At 31.7% G+C, this 25409-nt stretch overlaps 1 protein-coding gene across 3 annotated transcripts in view; it reads right to left on the bottom strand.

Moving 5' to 3' along the window:
* LOC134694727 (anion exchange protein 3-like) overlaps nucleotides 1-13697 on the bottom strand; it is a 75873-nt gene extending 62176 nt beyond the window's left edge. The window contains exons 1-2 of one of the 3 annotated variants that reach the window (XM_063555770.1): nucleotides 13559-13697; nucleotides 4740-4859 (exon numbers count right to left, since the gene is read on the bottom strand). The gene's annotated coding sequence lies outside the window, so the exon portion shown is untranslated. Of the gene's footprint in view, nucleotides 1-4739; nucleotides 4860-7078; nucleotides 7200-10700; nucleotides 10822-13558 lie in introns of those variants that run through there. The other 2 variants (XM_063555772.1, XM_063555771.1) reach the window with 2 other exon arrangements.
* Nucleotides 13698-25409: the final 11712 nt, after the last annotated feature.

Below are 25409 nucleotides of genomic sequence, written 5' to 3'. Positions count from 1 at the left end.
TATAGGCATTTTATAAACATTTAGCCTGAGCTTGGAGACTGTTAACATATTTATACTCTGGACAACACTAAATCCAGCTGCATATCGAACCATCTTCAAAAGGGGAGGTTCTCAACCCAGGATAAAGGGGGGATTCCTTACCCAGCTCCCCATTCAAATGCATTTATCATCCAAAGAAAAAGGGGGGGGGGCGGTTCCAATCCCCGGAACCCTCCCCTGGATCCTGCCAGTGAAATAAATTTTACTTACTTACTTGACTACTTCCTGGTTTCTGTTTTAATGTCAGTTTGTTTTTAATGTTTAAAATTCTGTCTAACTTATTTACTAAAATAAACATCAAGTATTACTGGAATTTAAAAATAATAAATAATGTACCACAAAAATTCCTTACTGAAAAATACATGCAACCTTGTATGCCTATAATTCTTTGATGGCAATATGTAAATAAAACAATATTTTATGAATTATTTTATAGCATGTCAGCTTAAATATTCATGCTATGAGCAATAAATATATTTTGTTTCAAATCTCCAAATGATTACTCACCGGTCAGACTTGCAGGATATTCAAAACAAATACTTCAGTGCACTTAGATGCATTTTTTATTTGTTAAAATCCTTGTCAAAATTCAAATTTTATTTGTACTTCTTAACACAACATATGCACAAAGTAGTTTTGAACTTCCAATCAAAATTTGTGTGTTTTACTTGAAAATACCACTGCATTTACATTGATATAACATTTATTTTAACCTTTTAGAGGAAAACAAATTAAAAATTCAGGATTTTTGATAAATTGAAGTCCTTATACCTTTATGGCGATGTCACTATAAACCTTAGCAATACATAAGAATAATTCCCTTTCTGAGTTGGATTTTTACGCAAATAAACAAACAAAAATATTCAATATTGCTTTTGGTTTAATATGGCAATGATGAATTTAAAGCAAAGGTCATGCGTACTTTTAACAACATCCTCCAAGCGAAATTTATTGGTATGAACTCAAGTCAAATTAATCAGGTGAAATGATAAATTGTATTAAACCAATACTTTGCCAGGATACAGTTAACAAAACAAAGTTATTTTTGTAAAAATCTATCTTTTTCATTGATGGCCTGGTAAATGCATTAAATCAAAAACTAATCAATGCATGTATATGTAGTTGCATATGGAATATAAAATTAAGCATTTCTGTTAAATCACTAAGCAGGATATTCATGTTATTTGACTTCCCCATAAAGTAGTTTTAAAAATAGACAATGATATAAAAGTGAAGTGATGTAAATAAAAAAAAATTAATTAGAAACATGCATAATTGACATTAAAAACATAGTCTTCATTATGGACCCTGTCTTGGGGTCTGTAAAAAGTCCCAAAAATGGCTGCAACTTGAAGCAGAACGAGCATAATCTAAACAAGCATACATGAATAATATTTTACTTAATTTCTACTAAAAAACGTGAATCATTTTCATAAAAAAGTCATACCACTAAAATGGGTTGTAATTTATTTGACTTTGAAAGTATTTATTTAAAGTAAACAAGAATAAATCAATCAATTATAAGAATTTTGTAAAATGTGTGCCAAAATAACAGATTTTACTGTTTCTTGAAGTACACCTACAAATTCAAAGATTCTATTCTGTTTTTTCGAAGAAAAGAATTCTTGCATCAACATTCAAGCCAAAATGAACCTACAGATGTATCTAAATGAGGAAATCTTCATTCATGTAAGATGTAGACCAAACAAAATAAAAACTTTTAATCTCATCCATTGAAAACCATCTTTTGATCTTATATAAACATTTATAAGTTATTTTAAATTATACACTAATTGCTGTAATAACTTCAGGATAATGGTGCAAGTGAATTTCAACAGCTGATCATAACAGCAGAATTAAACCATGTAGCTTGCAGTTTTGGAATTCTTTTTTGAATTCATTAAGAGCTATCAAAAAGTCAGGTGTAACTATGTTAATGTCCAGTGGCCAATATTTCCTGCATGTTCAGGATGAGAACTAAATTAACTCATCATAGACACCAGGACTAAATTTTGTATATACGCCAGACGCATGTTTGGTCTACAAAAGACTCATCAGTGACGCTCAAATCCAAAAAAGTTTAAAAGGCCAAAATAAAGTATGAAGTTGAAGAACATTGAGGACCAAATAATTTACAATGCAAATAAAAACAGAAGAAAGGTCCTGTAATATGGGTGAACAAAAATAAACGGAAGGTAATTTGGACAATAACTGCTTATAAAGGGACAGAAATTTAGACCAGTGGCAGTATGCCTCCCCCTTTTTCCCTTGGATGAAACTGAACCCTTTTAGAAAGGGCTGAATCCACCCTTGTAGGCTACGTATAGAAACATGCCACCTCAAAGACTTGTTGTAAGGGATGAAGGGCCCTTAATATTATTTATGTTAACTAATGTTTATTCTCCTCTCCACAGGAGCTGGAGTATAATAAGTATAAATTACATGTATCAGGTTTACTACATATTGATATCGTAAAATATCAGCCGCGAGCCACAATGTGAACCTTTTTTGGGGAGTGAGCGTAGTGAACGAGCTAAAAAGTTTCACATTGTGTCAGGCAGCTGATATTTAACGATATCTATACGTAGAAAACCTGATTATCTGTTTATTGTTCTATTAAAATGGTATTTTTTCCTCTCCCTAAGACAGTTTTACGCTTGACAAAAGCAAGCTTGATAACGTCTCCTCTCGCATTGTGATGTTGTTGATAACTTCTCCTCTCACATTGTAATGTCGTTGATAATGTCTGGTCTCGTTTTGAAGTCTTGATAAGAGAATTATTGAGCAACAGAGCAGGGTGATGTAGGCGTAGGGAAGGACGATTATATATTATATTATCAACCAACATAGTTTTACACAGTCTAGTCCTCTCTCTACAGGATGCAATAACATGTACAACTTTTATTTTATAGAATAATATGTAATTGCACTATGAAAATATCACTTTATAAATTTGGTGATTGATTTACTTAGAGATGAAGGAAGGCTCTAAAAGAAATTAAAAGCCCAGGATGTAAACATATAGATTATATATGGAGTAACTGAGGAGCTACATGACAAAACTTTGAAAAGCTAAATCCTTATATTGTCAACTTTGCCCTAACATGTTAAGACCTTAGGTTTAAAATAATTTTTGAGCTACATGTATTTATCGGTAATTCATATACTTTCCCTTTGATCTTACTGCCTAATATATTAGAGTATCAACGTACTGGCTGTATCACTGAAAATATTAGGCAATACATTTTGGGAGTCATAATTTCCAATAAACAGAATAATTACACACGTTATGTTTCGTTTTTGATACTGACTATATCATGTGGAATATCTTACGAGCTCATCTAGATTTTCACCATGATATAGTCAGTATCAAAAACGAAACTACCTATTATTCTATATGTACCAGTCATTCCCAAGGTCAATTGACCAGTAATATAAACCTTATTGCTTTTTGTTCGTCATAATTACTGGACATCACAAATGTTTCAGTAAAATTTTGACGTCATTTGTAACAAAATATCTAACACCACAATTGAAAAGTGATTGTTGTATGACGTCAATAGTTCTTGCGGCAAAGATTTCCAAAAAGCAATAAGGTATATTGGTTAGGTCCAGTTATGATATGTTTAATTGGTCAAAATGAGCAGCAAAAATATTTAAATCATATGTGTAAATGCCCTGTAGGAAGATTTTGGTCCAGTTAAGGTAATATGTCCATTTTTTTCTAAAAGCCTTAGGAAACACTGATTTACAGATAATTTTATAAAGGTAAACACTCCTAATAGTAATATTGAAGAAATGACTACAAAGCCATTCATATCAGTAAATGACCGCCAAACATAATTTACGAATGTTTTACTGTCACATGACCTCAAAATCACTTAGAGATAAATCGGAATTTTGATCCTTTTTATCTCAAGTTTGAATTAATATTCAATTTGGACGATATTTAAATATATAAACCAGGTTAAAAAGTCCACATTAAGTTGCCTCTGTTAAGATTTCATCTCCGAAACTGTTTTGTGAAAATAAAAATCAAATTAAAGGAGGCTTACCTCAAGGCTTCAATGTCTTATAAATTTTGAAATAAAAAAAATGATTGAAAAATAATGTCAAAAACATTTTTTGTATCCGTTAAGATTCAAAACCCATATCAAATGTGATGTTACTGCAACCTTCAAAACTCATAAAGTCATAACAAATTGTAATCAAAAGGATCCTGATATAGTCAATGACATGATTTATGTTAAATAAATGTGAAACTACACATGACCATTGACTAGCCCAAAAATTCTATAACTTTAATCTTAGATCTTAATTTTTTTAATTTTTTTTTTAAAGATTTTGGGCCATGCAAGTAAGGTAGATAATTTTTCTAAGATTTTGAGATTTGGACATGTAATTTTTTTACATAAAAACATAGGGACATATATGTTATGTTAATGTTGAAGGATATTTAAAGATTTTGAGATTTAGTGATACGTGTACATGTACATCAAAACAGATGGACATTCTGTTGACAGGTATACTACAATACGCTTCACTGCCATTGGTTAGTTATAATATACCTAGAACTTGACACTGAACTGCAAAAAAACTGTGCCCGCCCCGAGATATCTGATATCAAATTTGCTTTTGAAGCACTCTCATGAAGCATTTTCAGACAAAAACATTCATATTCTAATGAACTGATAATATACCTTTGAACTTTTCCTGCTTTAGTTGGCTTCTTTATTTATCTTTTCGATAGTTTGCTTGTTTAAGATATTATCCTTTGTCTTAATCTGTGGAGCAGCAATTGTCGTCCAAAAGTCACACTTCTAAAAATAAACAAAGTCAGAATTGGAAATACATGTAGCACTGGTTATAATCTTCAATGCATATATCTTTATATTACAAAACAAAAACATCAACTTCCATCAAACATGCATGTACATTTACATACATGTACTTTTAAAAGCTCTTTAAAACAACCCAAATCAGAACATTTTGCCATTTCAGAATCTACTGGAATTAATTGGTAGTTTCATTGTGTTGAACCCCCAAAAAAATTTTGGTCATATCACTGGTTGATTTCCAAATTAAAGAATGGTAGAAGCCAATGCCATGTTTTGGTGCTTTACATTTTGAAATATTACCCATAATGTTCTGAAACGGCTTTCTGTCACAAATCTCTAATAAGCATCGATCGCTGTCAAATAAAAACAATCATTTTCTATTGAACACCCCTTTTTCCTTAAACAGCATACATTTACATGTATTTCTATAAACTTTATGCTTATTGCATATTCATGCAGAATTGTTAAGATTATTCATCGATAAGTATTTAAATCTTAAAACAAAACAACTACAAAATTGAAAATGATAAATACATGTACAATGTACCTATAATGTAAATCAATTTTCTACAACTAGGTTATCAGATGACTTAATTATAGACCAATCAGAATTCACTTCCAAACTTTGTAAACATTACCAGAAGATTTAGTTTTCTTACGTATTACGTAAAACTACAGCAAACTACAAGAACACTCACTGTTGAACCTGTTTTAAGCACAGAATCAAATAATCTAAGTACAGACCAAACAAAAGTCACTTCAAAACTTTGTAAATATTGTCAAGTCAAACTACTTAAGTACAGTTGTACCTGTTTTAGCGCTGAATCAAATAACCTGATTACACGTATATATATAGACCAATAACAAGTCACTTCTAAATTTTTGAAAATAGAAATGCATATAAGGCTTTAAAATGTTGTTACATCAAAATTTCATAGTTTAACCAGAAAATTATATATTATAAACCATATAATGAATTTCGCTACTATTTTGTAAATCGTGAAGGCATAATACATCACACTGATTTGATACTGATATGTATGTGTAAGTCAACTTGTATCAGACTTTTTTTGTCCAAGTTTTAAGATTTGCTCAAGATATTAACTGCTTTTACACTTAAAATGTTATCTGTTTTAATATCAAAGGTAAAAAAATCATAAACATGTAATTTCCATGATGTCATAACTCATAATCATTGCTGTTGCATATATACATGATATATAGGAAAATAATTATTTAGGTACATTGAACTAAATCTATTATTTACACTCTCAGTGAGTGATTTTTTCTTGAGCCCGGTTGCAATACAGATACATACATGTATATACATGTATAAAAATAAAATATATTATATTCATTATGTGAACGTTCTGTATGCTTTTAAAGCCAATGAGAAAATACAATGTTTATAGTTACATGTATATACATAATTATAAAATTTTGAGTCTTGCTCTATCTTGATACACAAAAATTCTAGAACAGTCCTAGAACTACCTGTTTACCAAAATATGAAATAAATAATCTTATCGCTATTTTGTGCATTTTACCTTTGATCTTTTTTTGTGATAATTTTCATATCAGGCTTCTTGGAATATTATTGCTAGAAACTAAGCAGGCACATGGCGTTGCTAACGAAATTGACAACGTCGTCATAGGTAAAATAGCGATAAACAGATTATCGTTGATCATCTCAACGAGATTGATTTTCTCGCTTTCACCGTCCCGGCTCAAGCGAGAAAATCAATCTCGTTGAGATGATCAACGATAATCTATAAATATCAGCAAATTTTGTATATTTATCAGAAATATCAAATGTATCACCATATCAACAAATTTTGTATATATTATGACACTAATATTTTGAGTTTTCTTTATAAGTCAAACTACCGGTATATAGAATTTAAGTCCTTAATTACTGTTAACCACAAAATCACTACATGTACTATATTAATTTTTATAACAGTGACTGACACTAGGATTAAAGAGTCTTTTTGTTACATAAATCTTCTAGAAATAGTTCTTACTGTAAAACAGTGAATGTAATCACAAAATCATAAACCAATCAGATTTTAGTCTTCTTGTTACTTCAAACTTCTAGATCTAATCCAGATATCAAAGATCCATGTAATCATGATCAATTATACTACTATATTTTGTAAATATATCATGACGCTAACATTAAGGAGTCCACTAGCACTTACTGTTAACAGAAAAACAAATAACCCTTTAAGCAAATTCACTACTATATTTTTGTAAATATATCTATGACACTAAGATTTTAAATCTTCTCGTTACGTCAAACTTTCGTAAAACAAATGTTGTCTTCCAATCCTATTTCGTCTTAAATCATCTGATTTCGAAATGAATTTGACCTTCACGACCTCGTCAAACATGATAAAAGTAACCTTAGGATAAATAAACTTATGAAAAGTTGTGTGTATGCTGGACAATATTTACAGAAGATTTTAATTTAAAATTCCTCGTAAACAACTGATAAAACGGTGTCCTAAATTTTAAGGGATTATCTCTTTGAATGTTTCCTTTTATTTACATCTGCACATAATTTATTTACGATATCTCATATACCATGTATACTTGAAATCCAAAAGAAAATTTATTTATTTTAACAAAAAAAATCCCAGTCCTAATTAAATCTATGCATGTTATTTATCATGTTTCCTTTATTTACATCTGCACAGTATTTATTTACAATACAAATTGTATCTCAATTACTGTAGAAATCCAAAAGAAAATTTATTTATTTTTACAAAAAATTCCCAGTCCTAATTAAGTCTATGTATATGTTATTTATCATGTTACCTTTTTTCACATCTGCACATTATTTATTTTATTACAATAAATATACATTTTTGTACATGAGGTAATCAAAATGATTTTTTTTTTTTTTTTTCAAAATTTATGAATCTTTCCAAATTTATCTAAGTCCTTATTTATTAAATCTGTGTATGTTATTTATCATGTTTTCTTTATTTATTTTATGTGCATGTTATTTGATCTCAATATAATATATATTAAGTTTTCTGCTCTATGGTCGGGTTGTTGTCGCTTTGACACATTCACCATTTCCTTTCTCAATTTTATTAGTGTAGAAATTATTTTTTTACATAATTTGTACATCTAGTCTTCCAGGCCTTTTTAACAATGTGTTGTTTCAGTTTATATAAATTACAATACAACAGATACATGCCAGATGAATAAATTATTTATTTACAATATAATATAGAAGAACATCGATATCGTAATCCACAGAAATTGCATGTGGTTATCACAAAAACTCACCCCAAAATTAATTCAACGGTAATCGATTGCCAATACATGTATTGTCGCAGTTTTACTATTTCACCATTATGCACCATAGCGTTATCACATTTAACTAAGGGAACAACCATTAAACTTCAAAAAAAGGAGGGGGGTAAGGGACTGGGGTTATGACTTTTTCCCTAAAATATATTCTGATCCCCAATTTGATGAAAATAAATATTATAGTCTAGCAGGTGACAAAAAATTATTCTGAATCTAGATTTTCCCAAGATTAAATCATGCATTAACATATACATGTATAAAGTGATAAAGTGTTATATGACTTTAAATGTAAGTTGAGGAAGTTACTTTTTAATAATTTTTCGGTTGAGTAAGTTTGCACTTTAGCCTATATATAAGATAAATAATATCATTTGTTATTTTATGATATCTGTTTATCATGTTTATCATGTTTATGGTTGTGAAATTTAAATTTTAAAAACATTTGTTGCTAAACTTAACAGTACTTAAGCATGTACCTGTATATATATTTATGTTAGTATTTCATACCCTTTCTTGTTTTTTTGTAGGTACATGATGAAAAGTATTACTTTTGAGAAAATTTATTGTCTTTTTATAACATGTCCACAGAGCTATTCAAATTACTTGACCATGTCCATATAGATCTAATCAAATTACTTGACCATGTCCATATAGATCTGATCAAATTACTTGACCATGTCCATATAGATCTGATCAAATTACTTGACCATATCCATGTAGATCTGATCAAATTACTTGACCATGACCATATAGATCTAATCAAATTACTTGACCATGTCCATATAGATCTAATCAAATTACTTGACCATGTCCATGTAGATCTGATCAAATTACTTGACCATGACCATGTTTTTAAAAAATATATACAATATAATCTACAGTCTGATCTATTCGTAAAATTGTGCAAACATATGTCTGGGTATTGCTCCCCACCCTTTTCAGGGGAAAATTCCATTGATTATTTAGAGAATAACTGAAACATGACTATACAACATTGTACAATCCCCTCTAATGACAGTCAGTGTCCCCCAATCTCCTCAACTTATAATTAGGGAACTTTAAAGAAAAAATACATTGTGTTAATGATTTTTGCTACCCTTGTTTTTGAATTTTTAGACAGATATTTGTATAGAAATCCTTGGTAAAATAGAGTTATATTTTTGTCCTTGGTTTTTATCAGCTCGATCTACATAAGATTATAATCTCTATTAAAATTGAATATTATGTCATGCATTTAATTCCAAGAATAATTAAAATGCAAAAACATGCAAAATTAAGAAATGTAATCTTAACAACATGATACTTTATAATTACAATAAAGTCTCACTCATAAATTTTCTCTTAGTTAAAATCAAGATTTGAAAGGTAACGCTTATGGTTTTCCTAAGAACTTTCAAACAAGATTCTGACATGGATGACATAATATGTTACATTTACAAGATTAAAACACATTTCTGACAAAAGCTAAATAAAGAATATGTGTACATGTACATGTATATGTTTTCCTCATTTAGAAATTAGGGTATTAAGGTAAAAGGATTTTTCAGGCCTGTAGCCAGGAATTTCCAAAGGGGAGTTCGTTGGACTCACAAACTTGACTTTAACAGTCACAATTCGAACAGAACATTGACTTTAACAGTGCTTATTTGTTTTCAAGGGGGGGGGGTCGTCCGAACCCCCAGAACCCCCCTGGCTACGGGTATGTTTATTATAGAGCTTATTTTCTTATGAATGGAAACCCTAAATACAGGGTTTTTTTTTATCTTTATTTTTATTTTTTTAGTTTTTAAATAAGTGTAAAATAATATGATAAACATGTACTCTTTCACTGATTATGAATCAATTATGACAGAGTTAACTCCCTTTTCAGAGGGAATGAAACACATGAAATAATAATACTTAATAAAGCCTTCAATTCATTTTCAGTTTTATCTTGCAAATTCCATGAATTCAATTTAATGGTCAAATATTTCATTATTTTTTTTAACATTAATGACGTCTTCATGTGTTTTCCTACTTTTTCAATCACCTGGCATGCCATCACCAATTTATAACTGTAGATCATTGTTTACACATTGGTACTTAGATGTAGAGTTATCTCATTGGCACTCATTATACCACATGATCTCATTCCTGTTATGTACACAGTCTTCATACTTTATACCATGTGCACAAGTCCTATAGCCCTGGCGTGTAAAATTCTTCTCTAGTACAAGCCAACAGAATCCAACTAATTTTTTTGAAAAATTGATCTTTGGGCTTGTGGACTGTCACTCAAAAGTTTATCATGAAGACTGATGCACATGTAATTAACTTACATTTAACATAGGGTTTAATCAATCAAAAACAGACCACCTGATTAATATTGACTCATTTTAAATCACTCCATTTCTAAAGTACATGTATGTGTACAAAAATTAAAACTTACTCATGAACTTACATGTACATGAATACATTCACCAGATGAAGTATACTAAATATATACAAATGTATACTCACTTTAGTGCAAAAGTACTTTAAAATTCCAGGTATTTTTGCATAATCACACATCAAACAGGAAAACTGCTTCCTTTTTTGATTGACGTCCAAAATTAATTTCTCCTACATATACATGTACATGTTGTTAATACTATGATTTATAAGGATCAGAACAGTGTTATAAAATGTTATTCAAATATAATTATTCCTCGACGTACATATGTACAAAATGTACATAACAGCCAAACCATTCCATAAAATGTCAATATTTGTGGTTTGACAGACAAACCTTTGAAAACTTGTACTTCTATTTCATTTAGTTTAGTATAAACATATTTATTTATAGTGGATTTGGAAACAAGTTATTGCAACTTATATTAATCCCTTTCCACTTTGAGGGCGTGAGTTCTGCCTTGTAGTGGCCGCATTTGCCTACTCTTTTTAGAAATCTACAAGGGTATCTTAAAGACTTTTTGTCTTTTACTTTCAAGAGATATGACAAATGTATGACTCTCTCTTAACAGGGGTCAGCCATTTATTGTCCACTTCCAACAGACTATCATTGTTTCCAGAATAAAATCATCATAGATACATTTGTACCGTGACGCGCGTTTCGTCTACAAAAAACTTATCAGTGACGCTCAAATCCCCAAAAAAAAATAAACATGCTGAAGACCATATTGTACTTCTGTAAAGTCATTTGATTACAAACTTGTTCAACTGCAACTTGCATGACTTGTAGCACTGTATAAATTGTTTATTTGCAAACATGTAAAGTCAGGAGCATCTGGCCTTTGATAGTCTCTAATGTTTATTTAAATTTAAGTTCATTTATTTGTTTCAGAGTTAAGTGTGACGTCCATTTTCACTGAGCTACATGTACAAATGTAATACACAATTTTATTTTGTGGCCAGCTGAGGACCACCTGTGGGAGCAGGATTTTTTGCTACATTTATGAAGATCCATTGGTGGCCTTTGGCTGTTGTCTGCTCTTTGAGTGGGTTGTTTTCTCTTTCACACATATATATATGTTCAGGCTTTTTCCCCATTTCCGTTCTCAGTTTTACTACATTATCATACCATGCATAGCCAGAAATTAGTAATGGTTTTGCTAATTAATATTCATAATATGTAAATGAGAATTGTACCACGTGATAGTAGTTTGAACTGAACTGGCTTGATAGGCTTGGTATCATTAAAATCTTTAAAACACGGATATTATAAGTTGCCTGTCACAGAGTCCTTATTTACAATCACTTTGATATTTCTGTAAAGTTGTCAGGCGGTCAAAATCAAAACAATGAACGCGAATTAAGTGAATTTTCGGTGCTTTCGTGAGTTTATTCTTCTTGAAATAGTGACATTTTAATCTAACGTGGGAACCTAGAGTTCAACGTCTACACATACAAGGTTTGGACTTGCTTATTCTTTGGTAATTCAAGTTTCAAATTTCACCCCGGCAACCTGTTTTTGTAATTACCTTGTAAGCCAATTTTCAACACGAAGTTTGCAATTTTGATGTTTCAGCCATTTTAGTCTGTATTTTACACTGCAATGTTAAAGGCCTCTCGCTTCGATTTTTAGAATAGCTCAGGAACCTGTTTTTTTGCAACAACAATCATTATGTTTCGTTTAAATGGTGTATATTGTTGTGTATATTCATTTTCTGCCCCGGCAACCTGTCTATCACTTTAATTAAAATTAAAACAGACATTTTTTCAAAATTCCCTATCATTTTTATGTAATTTCCGTGACCCGTATCCAATTTCTTTAGTATAATATTCAAATAAGCAAAGTGGCGTTGATTTCTGGATATGGTACATTAAACATGAAATTATTCTAAAAATATAAATATTATATGTCTCAAAGATATAAAGTATTAAGTAAAAGAGTCAGAAATGATAAAAAAATTATTATAAATGCCATAGATATAGCAGTTTTAAATTGGGGGGAAAAAAATATTATATTTCCTCCTGTGTCATAAATTATTCTCTTTTCTTTTTCTTTTGGGGGGGGGGGGGGGGCATTAATTTTTAAATATTAGATTATAATTGTATCTTTTTATTAAATCCCATCTAAACCCTCATTTTTGTGGTTTCACTGTTATTTTCATATTATAGGGCCAATAAAAGTATCAAACATTTTTTGAATAAAGATATAAAATTTACACAGGGAAGTATTGTATTATGATTCATCATGTCCAATCCTCTACATAACAACTACCTTAAAAGTTGTATATAATGTAAGATAATCATAGCTGCTTGGCTTTTCGTTTATTACATCAAATGCACACAGTTTCTTAAAGAATCAGTTTAATTGAAAAATTCATGTTGTTGCAAGAAACTGTTCACCTTGTACCAGAGACATATATGTCTCTGCCTTGTACACAGTGTTCTTGTTTTGTTTACTAAAAAAATTAATATAACTTCCATGTTGTTAGACCATGTATTGCTGTTATTAAGCTTTTTCCTTAAAAATTCAAGTTGATGCTCTTTCTTATTTGAGATAAATGTTCCTTTTTTTTTTTTATCAACTAGACAATACAAAGTCAATATATAACTCGAATATTCCAAAACATTAGCAAAGAGAGAAAGTTGAATGGACATGATTTTTCTAGCTTAGAAAGCTGCGATGCATAAATCTTGTCCATTATTTAAGATTTGTTGTGCTTCTTACTATTAAATTTAAGAATGACACATGCAGAATTCCTTCTATTGTGTTTGATTTTAACTATAAAATTATTTGAACAAGCGCCAACAAAATAAACAAACCCGATCGGACGTTGGTCATTGCATCTTGTTATTTATATAACTGAAATGCGCATAGGCTCCGCCATCAATATATTTTGCTTACATATGAGTCTGAGGTAGTTGCTTACCTGGTTGACAAGGTTAATCTTGCAAAATTTGTTGTTAAAATGTGAAAAATATCGATTTAATCCCACACAGATCTGTACAAGTGCATAAATTCTAAAAACCGGAAGTACATACGATATTGCGGAATTATTCGTAGTTGCGTTTCACACTATGCCGTTAAATCTGGAGGGTCCTCATGGGGGTACAGGTAAACACATAATCCCAAATTTTTGGTCAGTACTATAATCACATAATCATTATCTTTTCCTTTAAACAAGGTAATCGAATAATTAAGAATAAAGTTCTATAGAGGTTATCAAATAATCAAACATAATGCATATTTGGTCTCAGGGTCAATTTAAGGATTTATTACTGGGGTTTCAAGTCTAATTACCAACTCAATTCTATACCAGATATCTACCGGTAATATTGTCTTTTGTTTTCGATTTCGATAGGTATATAGGTATTTCCCCACGAACACCTTTTCGTGGATATATTGCCAACTCAGTTGCATTTCCCGAGGAAAATGGTTGCCCAAAAACTGCATGGTTTTAAAAAAAGGTAGCTATTATAAACCTCTCACTTTTGTATTTATTAACGTCTCTTTTAAGAAATCATTTTGAATTCAAAATTCAATTTAAACAGTAACCTTTGAGTCCAGTCATTAAAAAGTAAAATCACAAAAATACTGAACTCAGAGGAAAATCCAATCAGAAAGTCCATAATCACATGGCAAAATCGAATGACAAAACACATCAAAACGAATGGACAAGAACTGTCATATTCCTGACTTGGCACAGGCATTTTCAAATGTAGAAAATGGTGGATTAAACTTGGTTTTAAAGAGCTAACCCTCTCACTTTGATGACAGTCTCATCAAATTCCGTTATATTTACAATGATGCGTGAACTAAACATACATACTGTTGTCTGCTCTATGGTCGGGTGGTTGTCGCTTTGACATATTCACCATTTCCTTTCTCAATTTTATACTAAATAAAATAGTCAAACTATAGGTACATCAGTCCCCATCGTATAACAATTGTTAAAGGAACAATTTAACAGAACACAAAAACATCTATCTACAAACAAATTCATCATTAGTTTTAAGCTTCAAATAAAACAACGTGAATAACCATATTTGCATGCCAGTTTTCTGTGATTTTCAGTAACTACAACTATTCTCAACTAAATGTATAAAAAAAATCCAGTACACGCTTATTGGGAAACTTGAGAATTGATATTATCTGCTTCTCTGTTAATCATACCTATACATTTATACGCAAGAGTAAAAACCAATCTGCTGTTTCTCCGAGAATCATGCGTATATATGCTAAGTAGTAAAAGTAAAAACGAATCTCTTGTTTCTCCAAGAATCCGGCATGCGTGACGTTTAGTAGTAAAAGTAAAATCTAGTCGGCTGGTTCTCCGAGAATCATGCCTATACGCTTAGTATAGTAAGGGTGAACACTTGTTGGCTTCTTCTTTGAGAATCAGGTGTATACGTTTTTTAAGTAAGAGTCAAAAACTGGAAAACAACACAAAATATAAATTTCAAGTTTCCGAAGCTAGTCATGAACTTTTACTTATATGCCGTTGACATTTGGTGGTCCTCTAAGGGTACTCTAGCTCCCACCACTTACAAACATGACCACCTTAATATAGTCAATGTATATAAAAGTGACAGTACAGACTAACAGCAACAAACAAAGTAACGAACATAATTTAATACTATAAAAGTTTTAAAAGATATGATTGGTATGTTATATTGAATGGCCACATTAGTGATAATCAAATAAGAAGATGTGGTATGAGAAACATATCCACACGTCAGAGTTTAATTGATGTGGTTCTACATCACAATAGATCACCTTCAACAAAAAAAACATTGTTGGCTATAAAAGGCGCTGACAAAAAAAAATGTGAAAAAACTAACGACCTATTTCATAACAAAACAATTAACGAAAAACAAATACCAGTATGACAGACACCAACCAACGGCAGTCGCCAGTAAACTTAATTTGCGACCATTAAATCCCCAATTGATGCCGTCGGAGCTTAAAATACAATACAGTTATCTCCTAATTTGATTATTACTGACAAAATATAACACCAGCGTTTTCTGTGTCACAAACTTGTCAAAACATTTTCTTTTTATCATCGGAACAAGGACATCATTGTAAATATAAATCAACATGCTTTTTTTTACATAAATAAGGCCGTTAGTTTTCTCGTTTGAATTGTTTTACATTGTCTTATCGGGGCACTTTATAGCTGACTATATGCGGTATGGGCTTTGCTCATTGTTGAAGGCCGTACGGTGAACCATAGTTGTTAATGTTTGTGTCATTTTTGTCTTTTGTGGATAGTTGTCTCATTGGCAATCATACCATATCTTCTTTTCTATATATGCAGACATCTTATACGTTCAGGTCTTTCACATCCAATGTTTTATATTAATATTCTTAACAAAGCACAAAAATGTTGGCTTTCACCTCAAAATCTACCCAAACCATTAAACAGACTTATTCGGAAGGGATAGAGTTACGATACTGTTGTCAGTTCATTAAGGATTTCATCTTTTGGTATTGATATTGATTCACGCATATGGTTTTTGCATCGGAAAATCAGATAAAAACATTTATTCTAAAACCAGTTATTGGCGTGTTACGGGATATGTTCTTCTCATATATTTAATGATGGTATGATACCAAACCCCTAACAGGAGGGACTGACTTGATTTTCATATGATGAAGACATAATATGTCAACCAGTTTAATTGAGGTTTTGAGTTTGCTAGCAGCACTTTGTTAATTTATGTATCATTATCAGTTTGCTCAGTTTCTTTTGTAACCTATTCTGACATCGATCTCGGAGTTTTATTGTGCGTATTGCTATGTGTTTCTTTATTCTGCATATTGACTAGATGTAAAGAGGGAGGGTTGAGATGTCACAAATCATGTTTAACCCAGTCACATTTTCGCGCTGTCCCAAGTCAGGAGCCTCCTGCCTTTGACAGTCTTGCATGTTTTTTTTTTTAAACTTTAGTTAATCTATATGTTTTGAAGTTTAGTGTGACGCCCATTTTCACTGATATTGTACACACTTTTGTTTAGAGGCCAGCTGAGGACCACCTCCGGATGCGGGATATTCTCGCTGCGTTGAAGACCCATTGGAGGCCTTCGGGTATTGTTTGCTCTTTGGTCGGGTTCTCTCTTTGAAATATTTTCCATTTCCATTGCCAATTTTATAAATGGTATTTAACATGATAATGATATTTGAACCCTTCCAGATATAACCGTAGACAGTTGTGAATAGACTCACCACAAGAAAAAAACTGTAAAAAATAGTAGCATGTGTCTTTCCTCAGTCGATTGATGAGAGGCACAAAAACAACTGACACCAGCAGACCTTTAGGTGTAATGTTCTGAATTTTGTGCGAAAACTATGATATTGTATCGTATATGGATTTAGTACAGATATGGAAGTACAGAAGCCTAGGACGACAATAAAAACACATAACAAAAAAACATCCATTAACAAAAAACAAACAAAAACAAAGCGTAAAAAGGGACCTCCGTAAAAAACTCCAAAGAAAACATGCCTTATGGTGGAAATGATATATTCCAACTGATGGTTATGTCATATCAAGAGAAGCTGACGAATAATTGATGGCCTCATCAAATTAAATCACATTTCTTTATTCCTTATGGGAGGACCTTGATTCAGAGTAGATAGACTACAACAACATTCACATGAAAAAGCTTAATTCTATATCAAGACAAACGTTACATGTTGCAATCGTCCTGAACATGCATGAACTATTCGCCACTGGACGTTTATCAATCCGTAAATCAACATGTTTAAAAAAAAAATACACAGGGACACAAAGAATAAGACAAAGAGGGACAACTCTAAGCGATAAATCTAATTTGTAAGTCATCATGACTGTATTTTTATATACAGACTCAGTGACTGAATAATTTTAATTTTAATTATTTATCTTATCGTGTACATTTTTCATTGTCTCAAATAGAAAACTTTGCTTAGATACACAGTATATAATAATGTTTCAGCATATAAATTCGCATTTGTCCTGATTCCGATAAACATATTTTGAACTGTAGAATTTTAAACCTGTTTTTATAGCTAGCTAAACATCTCATTTGTATGGCAGCATGCATACGCTTCTATTATATTGACAACAACGTGTGAACTAAACAAACAGACACAATAGGTAAACATTTGAACAATAGCGGTGGAACAGTCAACATTTTACTATTGTTTTTCTGTTTGTCTTTTTCATTTTTAGCCATGGCGTTGTCAGTTTGTTTTAGATTTACGAGTTTGACTGTCCCTTTGGTATCTTTCGTCCCTCTTTTAATGTTGGTGCTATAATCATAATCACTATAGAAATAAACACTTAACTATGTTAATGTATGCAGCAAAGAAAAAAAAAAATATCATATAGACAATCTATAGACAAAGCACAGAAGCAAAAATGAAAGACAAGAATACAAAAACTGACCGTAGAACAATAGCAAAATGGTGGTATGTAGAAATACCGAGCCACGCCAAAAGGATATTATAAAAAGGGACTAAACAGTTAAGGTGAATGATAATAAAAAGACCAATAAAAAGAGCACCGTAACACGTTTAAAATGATAAACAAGTCAGTACGTAGAATTATAATTCAAAACCCTTATGTTTAATTTACGAAATTGAAACGAAATATTACCAACAAGGTCCTGGTATCTTCCGATGGACCTTGTGGTATTTTTTTTTAGAGAAAAAAGATGAGACGTTAATTGACACAAGCTTTGTTCATCAACGTTCTTCATAGACACTTCTGATGATTTACAAAGTCTGAGTAGCAGCAGCAAGCTCCTGAATGCCGAATAAGTTGGGAAAGGAGTAGGTTCAGTAAGACCCCTTTTTGACCCCAAAATTTAGCAGTTTTTCAAAATTGTTAAAATGTAAACTTTTAGTTATTTATTGGACAGAAGAATGCTTCTGCTACATAGATAAGGTTTGTTTTTGACAAAACAAAGCACATATATCAGGTACTAGCACCATAGAGTCATGCTAAATTACTGAAATCTTCACAATTCTAGCTTTTAAGTTAAATTTTAGACGGTTTCCGTGTAAAACGAAAGTGGCCGCATTCGTGTTCATCCTAAATATTGAAATGTAAGTTGTATTTGATGATAATACATAACATATATAAAGGTTGAGGATGAGCACGGATGCGGCCACTTTCATTTTTGACAAAAAACATCTGAAAAGTGACATTCTACGGCATATTTGGTAGATTTTTCATATTTTAGTTTGAATTGGATCGTTTTTAATGACTAAAATAGTTAAAATCTTTCACATAACTTAATTGAATCAAATGAAATAGACACTTAAGCGTTTAAAAAGTGGTCAAAATCTTTCGTCAGATGAACCTGAAATTTGAGGCCAAAATCGGTCCTTACCGGACCTACTCCTTTATATCCCATACGTAGGTGTGATTATTGCTACTGAAGTAGGGAAAAGATTAATTTCAAAGTTCGATTAGATTTTTTTTAACTTTACGCTCTGCACACTAGACCAGTCGGACTGAAAAACATACCTAAATGAATATTTGCTTAGTCTTTATATATTGGAATATACGAGGCAATATCTATAAAGTTTGTGTGTGTATATAATGCTAGAATCATTGAAAAAATGTGTAATAGGTAAAACAAAATTCAAAGTCCCCATCACCTTAAAGGAAAAAAAACCCAACAAAAACAACGAAAAAAACAACGGAAGATGATTAAATCCAATGGAATTGTTTTGTAAAAATGTCTATTTTAAGAAAAGCATTATAGATAAACTATATGATCGAAACTACAATCCCGTTACCTTTACCCTAAAATGAGCGACACAACTGGTGACACATGTGGAGCAGGATATACTTACTATTCCGGAGCACCTGAGCAGTTTTTGATGGGGTTCTGCAATTTGTGATTTGTGTACTGTTCTGTAGTTTTCTTTTTACATGGCGTTGTCAGTTTTATTTGTAAACTCTTTGTGAATGAACTCATCAAAGATACCAGGATTGAAATTTTATATTTACACCAGTCGGGCGTTTCGTCTACAAAAGACTCACCAGAGACGCTCGAATGTTTAAAAACACAAATAAAGTACGAAGTTGGAGAGCATTGAGAACCAAAAATTCTCAAAAGTTTTGCCAAATACAGCTAAGGTAATCTATTCCTGAGGTAGAAATTCAAAGTTGTGTTAACAGTTAATTTATAATTATAAACAATTATAATCAATGATAACTCAAGTCAACACATACGTGCTGACTATTTGGCTGGTGATAGCCTCGGGGAATCGAAACTCCACCAGCAGTGGCATCGACCCAGTGGTTGTTAATAAATGAAGGCAACAGTAATATGCCGCTGTTCGAAATTTATTAATCGACAGAGAAAAAACATCAAATCCGGGTTACAAACTAAAACATAGGGAAAGACTTCAAATATAAGAGGAGAACTCCGACACAACAGAAACACAACATTAAAATGTAACACACACAGAAACGAACTATCATATAACAATGGCCATTTTCCTAACATATTACAGGACAGGTTAAGAAAAAAATGGCGAGTTGAACCTGGTTTTATGGCATGCCAAACCTCCCGCGTTTATGGCAATGTTAAATATAACATTAAAATGACAACATTACACATGACAGGACTACAATACAAATAATAAGGAGAAAATATAGGATAGAGTAAAACTCATCGTAGAAATCAGGATTGAAATTTTATATTTACACCAGACGCGCGTTTCGTCTCCATAAGACCCATCAGTGACGCCGACTCGAATAAAAAAATGTTGAGATGTTGAGGATACGCCGAACACTTTCCATGGTCTTTTCGTAGTAAATGATATAAACTAAACTATTTCAACACAGTAAATTCAAATATCAGTGAGTAATCTTGAAAATATATACCAAGATTGAAATTTTGTATTAACGCCATTTGCGCCTTTCTGTCTATTTATCTAGAAAATCATGCATAACACACTTTTAACATAGAAAAATAAAATGTTAATTGACACGCCAGGTTTCCGTACAATTTAAATATATCTCTCTGTCATGTGACCCTTTACTTCCTTGTTTAGAAAATGGATGATACTATTTGATTGCTTTCGTTATATTACCAAATGTAGGTAAGATCACAATGGTTACTATAAAATTTGACAAAAGTGCTATGTTAAAAATGTTTTGATAATTCTGTTTCCATATACTTAAAATTATCATTCCAAAAATTACTAGCTAAAAATGATTCCCAAGAGTACTTCAACATATTAAAATGGGTCTAAACATGCATTAAAATTGGAACGAAATGAAATACAATTGATATAGTGACAAGAGGATTAATGTTGGTATTTTATTACTTATAAATTCTTGTTCTTTCATGTTTGTTTTAACATCACACAACTACCATTATCATTATCAGGGGTATGTGGGTCAATCGTAGAAAACATTGTTAAAGTATACCGAAAATTCCTAATACTTACAAAATATGAATATCAAAGTCTGATTTTTATACGACCGCAAAAACTTTGCGGTCGTATATTGGTATCACGTCGACGTCGTCGGCGATCGAAGACATTTCAATGGTTTTCGTTAACAAGAACTTAAGTATAAGAAACTAGCTATATAGATATTTATGAAATTTAAACACAGATTTACGATCACAAAAGGACGGTTGTGAATAATTTTTGGGGGTTATGATCCCATCAGTTTATGAATTAGGGGCTAACAAGGTGCCCAAATTAGCATTGTTCTAGTTTTTAAGACAATAACTTGTGGAATGGTGTATGGATCTCTCTGAAATTATACCACAAGTTCCTATGCAACAAAGGAATGGTAAGAATTGGCTTTGGAGGGCGGGGGAGGGGTTATTTCTCAAACTGTTTAGAAATAAGGGTAAACAAAAAAGAGGAAAACAAGGGTTTCCTGGTTAATGGACAATTACTTAAGTAGACAACATAATGTTAAAGCAGTGTGAGGGAGGTATTTCAATCACAATATTGATAATGTTGTTTGAATTACATAATACATCCCCTTACACTTTTAAATTATGCATACAGAAATGTTGTATTGTCTTGAGGTGATTAGCTGTAATTTATTTTTAGAAGTTATTTGTTTTTTAAATTGCTAGATGAAGGTAACTTAATTTAGCCATGATTATGTATAATGGAATGTCATTTTTCTATTTTAAGACTTTGATTATGTATTTAAATGGGTTATTATGGTTACAAACTCCTTTGGAAATTTGGATTGAGATTATGATCATATCTTGAGGGAAATAATTTTTATTGGGAAAGGGGGGTGGGGAGGTAAACATTTTTTTTAGGGGGGAACAATTTGTTCTTAGGATTTCAGAAATGAAATAGAAAATTTCTTCAAATAGTGAATTTTTGCCAAAAAAAGGGGTGAATTTTTGTTGGGGGAGGGGAGGAGAGTCAATTTGCAACAGCATAGTGTATGCACAAAAGCAAAAAAGTTCTTTGAATACAGTTATTCGGTGTCAGAAACCCATTTTGTGTAAAATATCAAATTACAATTCAAATTCAGACCTGTATCAAGTGCGAATATTGTGGGTATCACCAGCCCAGTAGCCAGTACTTCGGTACTGGCATGAAAATACGGATTTTTTGTGTTATTAAAATTTACTGTTACAAAATATTAGAAATTATTATAAATTAAGGAATGTATCTCCCTCATGCAAAGCTCTGATTCCTTTCACGGATTTGGCTAAATTTTTTGGACCTTTTGGATTATAGCTCTTCATCTTTTATATAAGCTTTGGATTTCAAATATTTTGGCCACGAGCATCACTGAAGAGACATGTATTGTCGAAATGCGCATCTGGTGCAAGAAAATTGGTACCGTTAATTGTATTGTGTCCATTTTTGCCCAACCTGTTCAGGATTGGACCTCTGCGGTCGTATCTATCTGAGCTTGGTGAAGTAATTCATTACACGATACTTTACTCAATAATTGAATTCAAACTTGCTGATTCAAAGACTAACTACAATTATGTTTACAAGACAAAGATGACTGTCAGTTATGTGATAGAAAAACACTGCTATTTGTTCATCGAATATATACAAGTTTTTAATAATTATTGTTTTAATGTCGAACTGAAATAAAATAAGCAATCAAGAACTAGTATGCAATAAGTAAGAGTTTATCTTCCAAGGATTCAACAACTTGACATTTGAGTTGTTTTATTTGAAGATAAAGAAACCATCCGTTATAGGGCTTTGTATTTTCATTCTTTTAGTCGAAAGTATATCATTCTATAAATCATCTTAAACAGTTAGGGCAATGCTCGGCGGGTTATTGTATGTTGTATAGTGACATCTGGATGTTTTGTAAATAAAGGCAACAGTAGTATATAATTAGTTATCAAAGGTACCAGGATTATTATTTAGTACGCCAGACGCGCGTTTCGTCTACTTAAGACTCATCATTGACGCTCAAATCAAAATATTTATAAAGCCAAACAAGTTCAAAGTTTGAGATCATTGAGGGTCCAAAATTTCCAAAACGTTGTGCAAAATACGGCTAAGGTAATCTATGTCATCAGTCGATTGAGAAAAAAACAAATCCGGGTAACAAACTAAAATCGAGGGAAACGCATCAGCTCTAATAGGAAAACAACGAAACAACAGAAACCGTGGTACAGGACATTTTAAGACAACATGGTGGATTGAACCTGGTGTTGTGGCTAGCCAAACCTCAGGCTTTATGACAATGTTAAATATACCACTAAAATGACAACAGTTCATGGCAGGAATACAGTATAAATAAACGCAAGAACACAAACGACAGAGAAATAAATAAATATATAGTGTAAAAGTACATTATGACATGTTAACCACAGAATAACAACGAATACCGAAAATAATCTAAAAACTTGATTTAAGTAATTCATTGTTATATGTATATACTTTTGTATATTGATTTATAAGTTCTTTATTGTAATAAAATCTTACGTTTATTATGTTTATTTACATCATGTTAAACATATACTTATTTGTCTTAGCGTATATATGTATTTTCAAGGCCGTCTACAACTTGCTAAAACATATAATACCAAAAATTACATGTTTAGGTCAAAAGCAAACCAGATAGCCTCAAATAAACAGAAACCAATTCAGTAGAGCTTTAGAAAAAGTTCGAAAGATACAAGAGGGATAGTCAAACTCATAGATCGAATATAAACTGACAACGTCATGATTAAAAAAGAAAAAGACAAACAGACTAATAATAGAACACAAGACTTAGCAACACGAACTTGAACAAAAACTCGGGTTGATCTCAGGTGCGCCGGAAGAATAAGCAGATCCTGCTCTACACGTGGCACCCGTCGTGTTGCTCATGTTACTACACACCTTATAAATAGTCTATTTTGGTAGGGGACATTTGTGAAAAGGGAAGGGGATTGAAGTTACGACATAATATACATTTCAGATATCATTTATAAAACGGTTATTGATTTTTCCATAACGGTCAACCAACTCGTGATAGCCTACGTTAAATTTACGAAGAATGATTTCAACTTCACCATTTGGAACTCTTGGTTCAATAACTTCGTTGTGTGCAGCAACCCTCTATATATCAAGGTTAAAATTAAAATTTCACAAAGAATTGTTAAACTCATTGATTTTGTTGAACATCTTTGATATTATATTTTTTAGATATCACAATGGCCTCAAATACAAGTATATGTGGCATATGTTCACTTCGACAGATAACGAAAACATCTGAACACTGGTGCTCGGAATGCGAAGAAGCTCTTTGTGATGAGTGCAAAGAGCATCATAAATTACTGAAAGCCACCCGAAGACACAAACCCATACCAATTTCAAGTTACAAATCCCTTCCGTCATTCATAGCTGACATAAACCAATCATGTGTCTATCACAATGAACAATATCAAATATATTGTAATGAACATGCAATACCTCTTTGCCTCCAATGCATCAATGATCATAGTAAGTGCAACGTCACTTCTCTTGAAAAGATCACCATGAACATCAAGACCTCTGGGCAATTTCTAGATTTAGAATCAAGGCTGGACGACTTATTACAGAACATTGAAAGAATAAAGAAAAACCGAGAGGCTAATGTGACTGACATTGAAAAATTACGAGTTCAACATGTTAATGAAATAAAGCAGATAAGAGTTGAAATAAACAATCATTTAGAAAGTCTTGAGAAACAAATTCTTAAAGAACTAAGAGAAAAAGAGTGTCAATGTAAAGAGAGTATACAGAAAGTTTTGGTACCGGTCAAAGAAAGAGAAACTATAATAACTCAGTGTCAGTTAAATTTTAAAAGCATTCAAGAATACGCATCTGATCTTCAAACATATATTGGAATGAGAGATCTTGAGGTCGTGGTGTATGAAAATGAACAATATCTGATGTCGTTGATGGAAACACAAAGTGTCGATAATCTTGACTTAGTGTACAAGGTTGACACACGTGTTCAAAGTATTTTGAACAATTTAAAGAGTTTTGGATCAATTGAAATACAATATTGCAATAGTCATATTGAGATGACAAGAGCGAAAGATAAGCAAGCACAAATACAAGTTGCAGCGACGAGGAAGACCGTTAACGATGTGACGTTAATTCTGCAGAAGAAAATAAAAACTAATGGAAGGACAGTAAGGGGTTGCTGTATGTCAAGAAATGGAGACTTGTTGTTCACTGATCATGCCATAAAAAGATCAATGTACGCCATTAAGTCAGATGGAACTCTTAGATATAAGATGTCGGTTGATCCTAGTGACGGGTTTGATATAACATGTGTTGATGA

This window comes from Mytilus trossulus, chromosome 13 (assembly GCF_036588685.1).
Source record: "Mytilus trossulus isolate FHL-02 chromosome 13, PNRI_Mtr1.1.1.hap1, whole genome shotgun sequence".
NCBI lineage: Eukaryota > Metazoa > Mollusca > Bivalvia > Mytilida > Mytilidae > Mytilus > Mytilus trossulus.
This window is presented reverse-complemented; position numbering and strand designations above follow the sequence as displayed.